The sequence below is a fragment of the Panthera leo genome, chromosome B3, assembly GCF_018350215.1.
Source record: "Panthera leo isolate Ple1 chromosome B3, P.leo_Ple1_pat1.1, whole genome shotgun sequence".
Lineage (NCBI taxonomy): Eukaryota > Metazoa > Chordata > Mammalia > Carnivora > Felidae > Panthera > Panthera leo.
In genome coordinates, this window is record NC_056684.1 from 47,066,701 (window position 1) to 47,072,700 (window position 6,000).

Sequence of the window (6,000 nt, forward strand, 5' to 3'; positions counted from 1 at the left end):
TCCCCCCAAATGGTGACAAGATTAGAAAGGTTACAATCCATACAATACCAAAATAAGCTAGCCTTCATTTTGTTGGCCTGGTCCAAGAACAAGAAAAAAAAAAATCAACAGTAGGAAAACATTTTCCATATGGTCTTGTTCCCCAAAGGTTGAGGATTCAGGTCAGGGGCCACCCTGTGAGACCATGCACTCCACATAACCTCCATTCTCAAGCCAAGACAATTAAGACCGCTCCCACAGCGGCCCCATTTCCAGCAATTGAACACCGGCATAGGAACAGGGTATGGTAGTGGAAGGTGGGAAAAAGAAAACCCAACTTGCAAAACTATACAACTTTCTATTTTTTAAATTCAATGTTCTTTTCGACTTTTGTTAGGGGCTAGAAATGAATGCAAATGCGTCTCCATCTCTAGAGAGCATTCTCTTAAAAGTCACATCACTGATAAGAAAAACTCAAGGGGGCCAGTCAGGACCTCAGAAAAAATAAAATCCCCTGGTTTGTGGCCAGATAGCAACATCCAGGTAGGAATCTAATACAGACATCATACTTGGATGATGACAGGAGACTGTCAAAATAACATGGACACTGTAAACACACTTTTTAAATAAAATATATATAATCACATTCTATATATATATATATATATATATATATATATATATATACACCCATGTTCAATTTTTCCTTAGTCATATTCCCCTATCATTTTTAAGACCATCCAAAAGTGGCTAAGGACTCACCCCAGATGTGCATTGCTATGGTTAAGGCACCAACCCCGTAACTCAGATATTCTATCAGCAAGAAATATACACTGTGTTATATCTGCTGGGCTTAATCACACAATAGGAAAAAGCTTAACTCACAAATGCACACACATTAACTTGACAAAATCAACCACAAAACCTTAAGGATCTTGTTAGCTTGCTTTCCTGAAAGACAAATCCTCACACTAAAGCAAAATCATCACACCTGTAGCAGAGGGGCTCCGAAAGTTAATGGATTCCTGAAGTATTTTTCCTGTTTTTAATCTGAAATCCTTTCCAAATAGGACAAGTCACACTATCACTTTGTTTTTGCTGAATAGGACAACACTGTATTATAACCTTGATCCTGCAAGGACTTTGTGGCTTTAATTCCTACACTCCCACCTCCTTGGCAGAAAGTGCCCAGGCAATATTTACTGTAAACAGGCAGAAACAAAGCATACTCCAGAAAAAGTCACCCTCTGAAGTCCAAGGTTGGAAAGCACCAAAAAACAGGCTCTCCAGGTAGAGAGGTGGCCTACAGAAGGCAGAATCAAGCGTTCCTGAGAGGAGTTCTGTTAGTACCGATCATTCTTTAGTAGTTAGTTCAACAAGAGGCAAGTCTCAAGTGTGGCCGTACATTGCAATCACCTGGCTTTTTAATTCCATCATCCAGGCTACCCTCCGACCCGACCCACTGAATCAGGATCTCTAGAGGTGGGACACAGGCATCAGTATTAAAAAAAAAAAAAAAAAAAAAACCTCTCTAGACGTGCAGCCAAGTTTGGGAACCCATGCCCCAAAAGAATTCCCAACGTGCTTCGAACAGCGTATTGTGAACAGCGCTGGAAGGGCAGTGCTTCCGTGGGTATAATATGTATACAAAGTTTTTAAAAATCCTGTGTAACTCCAACCTGACAGCCAAGCACCTGTCTAGGGGCCAAACAGTGATGCAACTTGGAAAAGTCCCTTGGAAAGCGAGGCTCTGTGCTCTAAGAGAGGCGGGGGCTTTGAGGGAAGATCTGTCGGGACGGGGAGGGCCAGCCACGGCCGCAGCCCTTTCTTCGCAAGGGCCGGTCTGAACGAGCACGCCGAGAAATTAAGTCAAACAGGGTGGGACTGGGGCTGAAGGGCTCCGTGTGGCACCCTGGCTCACTCGCAGCTGTCACAGGAACCCGGGGGTCGAGGCAGGGTGCGAAGGCTGACGACCCCTCTTCCTCTGCGGGGAGGCCCCGAGGCCCTGCCCCAGCCCCGACGCCGCTCCCCCCAGGAGTCCCCACCATATGTTCCGCACGGCGGCCGGCCGCGCGGCGGGCTGGAGCCGCGAGCGCACCTTCCAGCCCCGGCCCCCGCGCGCCTGGCGGCGGGCGCTGCACGGCCCCCTGCCCGCAGGGCGGACGCGCCCCCGAGCACCTGGCGGAGCCCCAGCCCCTCCGGCCCCACCGCCTCGGAGACGCCTCTGCCCCGGGCCCGCGCCCGCTCCCGCCTCACTCACCGCCGCCCGGGTCCTGCTCCCGCCGCAGCCAGCAGAGCCCGGCCCAAGTGCAGGAGCCGCGGCGCCGCCAGGAGGCCGGGCGAGCCCGCCCCGCCCTCCGGGGAGGAGGGGCAGGGGGCCGCGCGGGGGCGAGACCCGCCCGGGCGGCCGCGGGCGGGCTCGCCCCTTGCTGCCCGCCCCGCCTCGGCCCCTCGCGCCGCCCACCGCCCTTCTGCACCCTCATCCAGCTGGCCGCACGAGCCGTCCCGCGCCGGCACCTCGTCCCGCCGCACCTCACGCCTCACACCCCTCTCCTGCGACGCTTTGTCCTCACCCTGCCCAGGATCGGAATGTCCTCCCACCTCCCCTCCACCACTGCCGGGTGTCTTTCTTTCCGAGCCTCCAGCTTCCCAAATTCCGGGTTTCGCAGCCCCCACCCCGGCCTGTCTCTAACTCGGGGCCTGGAGCCCAGTTTTCGCTTTACCCTTCCCTGCAGCCTTTCGACCCCAACTGAGCAGAAACTTTACAGTGTAACCTTTTTTCCATCACAATCAACTCAACAAATATTAATTGAGCACCTAGTATGTCTAGACACTGGTGGAGGGGGATCAGATAGGTGCCGCTTACAAACTAACAATAATAAAAGTCTGTCCCTGCCAGCGAGGCAGGGGGGCGAGGTACCCAGGTCACACAGCTGATGGTAGTAAGACTGGGATTGGAAACTAGATTTCTAGCATCGAGTTTTGGCCCATTCCAGGGGAAACGTCAGGATGCCCCTGACCAGCTGTGAGGGCTTGAGACCAAGTGTGAAATGAAGAGCGGGATATACCTAGCCTGCCAGGTTGGGAAGGTTGCCTGAGAAAACATGGAAATGTCGCACAACTGGTACTTAATAAGTGAACAGTTGCTGACATACTGAATGAAATAGACACTCGAAAACTCAATAATTTCAAGTAACAATATAAAAAGGCATTAAATAGTAATACTGAATGGAAAAAAAATGTATTTGCCAACTATGTACCTGATAAGGGATTCATATCCAAACTATATAAAGAACTCCTACAATGCAATAACAAAAAAAACCCAAAAAAGCTGATTTAAAAATGAGCAGAGGATCTGCTCTGATTTTTTCAAAGAAGACTTACAGATGGCCAACAGATACATGAAAAGATGCTCAACATCACTATGCAAAGAACATCAGAGAAATGCAAATCAAAACCATGATGAGATATCACCTCACACCTGTCGGGAACGGCTACTCTCAAAAAGACAAGAAACAAAGTGTTGGTGCAGATGTAGTGAAAAGAGAACCCTTGTGCAGTTGGGAATGTAAAGTGGTGCAACCATTACAAAAAAACAATATGGCAGTTCTACAAAAATTTATGAAAAGAATTACCATGTGATCCAGCAATTCCACTTTTGGGTATTTATCTGAAGAAAATGAAAAACACTAACTCAAAAGATACATGCATCCCTATGTTTATTGTAGCATTATTTTTAATAGCCAAGATATGGAAGCAACCTAAGTGTCCATCAATGGATGAATAGATCAAGACAATGTGACATATATATAACATATACAAATGTATATATGAATAAATTATATATATATATATATATATATATATATATATATATGAATTTTATTTCAGCCATAAAAAAAAAAGGAGGAAACCTTGCCATTTGCAATGACATGCACAGTGCTTGAGGGCATTATGCTAAGTGAAATAAGTCCGAGAAAGACACTACCATATGATCTCACTTATGTGTGGAATCTAAAAAAAAACAAAAGGAGCTCATGGACACAGAGAACAGATTGATGGTTGCCAGAGATGGGGGGTGGGGGGTAGTAAAATGATTGAAAGGAGTCAAAAGGTGCAAGCATCTAGTTATTATATAAGTCATGGGGATGTAAGGTACAGCATGGTGACTATAGTTAATACTGAACTGCATATTTGAGAGTTGCCAAAAGACTAAATCTTAAAAGTTCTCACCACACACACACAAAAAGTCTTTGAAACTGGATGTTAACTAGACATATTGTGGTGATCATCTCACAATACAAATATCGAATCATGTTGTATGCATATTAGAAAGGGGAACGGGGCCAGACAGATGCCTTTGAAAAGGCATCAAATACCAAAGTAAGGGGGCTCAAGTTAAGCAAACAGTGTTTGGACACTGCAAAATGGTTAGAAGAGAACTTGCACCCTATGGAGGGAAGGCATTTAAATGGTCCTGGAGACCCCGAATGGCAGAAACCTGCAGCCTGGGAGGAACCAGCAAAACAATGAGGAGGGTTTGCAGCAGGACAGGACTGGGAAGAAAGACACTCCCCAAGAAGAACCCAAAGGACTTGGGAACCAGGTATGTGCAGTGAGGGACTGGAAAAGGCAAAGACAAAGCTCCAACAAATGGAGATTTCCATGCCTGTGGCTTGGAGCACTAGAAATAAGAATGGTTTTCTATGAGAGCTGTTAAAGGTTCCTTGGCTGTGGGGTAATGATGGCGCTTTTCAACAGAAATAGCCCTGCAGGCAGCAGGGGGTGGGGATGGGAGGGCCAGAGGTGAGCAGCGTCCAGGTGGAGGGTGAAGCCGAGTAAGGGCCAGACCAGGTGCAGGGAGAGAAGAGTGAAGTGCCCTCACTTAGGGCAGTGGAGGGTACCAGCTAAGGCAGTGAGAGCTGTCAGGAAGACCCAGGGAAGTCTTGGATGGCTACCAATGGGTAAGTGGTTCACGAATGAAAGGGTGGTGGTGCGCAACCTCACTAATCTTACTTCTTCCCTAGATCCTTACACAAGGAACTATAGAAAGCATGTGTTTAGTAAATATTTGTTAAGAGTCTAAAAAGCATTAATCAGCAATTGCACCCCCCCCCACTTCAAGACAAATATTTTCCTGATAAGGAAAATAAGGGGAGCCTTTGGGGGCAAGGAGAGAGGCAGGGTAGAGATTAGTTTATCAGAGAATTTGCTTTTGATGCGCTGTTATCAGGGTGCGTGCTCAAGCTTCTTCAGCCTCAACCAAAAGCAAACATTTCTCTCCAGGCAAAGCTTCAGAAATTTTGAAAAGCATCCTTCCTTTATTTTTATTCAATGTAAGTCTCTCTCTCCCTTGACTGTTGCTATTGAGCCTATAGAAAGGATGTTTTTGGTTGGTGGCAGTGGTGGGTTTTTTTAGGGTTTTGTTTAGGTTTTTTGTTTTTGTTGTTGTTGTGGTTTTTGTCAATTGCAGCAACTTGCCAGAAGAGAAATTTTCAGGAGGAAGAGTAAAGAAACATCACCTCTTTTCTCCACCAAATTTTTTGTACAAGGAAAACATGATGCAGAAATATTCAGAGAAATGCTGTGGTATGAACAACATAATAGTAGTGATGTGCAACACAGGAGGGGCCACGGGAGGGAAGCTCTCTGTGGAACGCTTCCTGTGGCTCTCACTTGGAGGATATAGTGAGTGTGAGTAATAAAGGGAGCACAAAAGGGCATTGGTAGAAGGTGACATGAGACACAAGACAGGGAACAGGAGGAAATGAATAAAGCAGAAAAGAGTGAAGCGGTTTATTGGGTTGAGGTGGAGAAACCCTGCTTGGGAAGAAAGCGAGGTTGGAAAGGAGAGGAGGAGAGAGACTTCCCACTGGAGCCTCTGGAAGAGGTTGCCATAGTTTGGGTGGCCCTGGAAATGGAGCCTGAGACTGGACATAGGTCAAGTGGTTATTCCAGAGGGGATCCCTAGAAGCAGAGTGAGGGAGAAAGAAGAGTGAGACAGGGAAGGAGGAAGCCCCC

At 47.1% G+C, this 6,000-nt stretch overlaps 1 protein-coding gene across 1 annotated transcript in view; it reads right to left on the reverse strand.

The window, feature by feature from the left end:
• The window catches only part of CGNL1 (cingulin like 1), a 157,439-nt gene extending 155,165 nt beyond the window's left edge, over positions 1-2,274 (reverse strand). The window contains exon 1 of the mRNA XM_042941917.1: positions 2,240-2,274. The gene's annotated coding sequence lies outside the window, so the exon portion shown is untranslated. The remainder of the gene's footprint in view (positions 1-2,239) is intronic.
• Between the last annotated feature and the right edge of the window lie 3,726 nt (positions 2,275-6,000).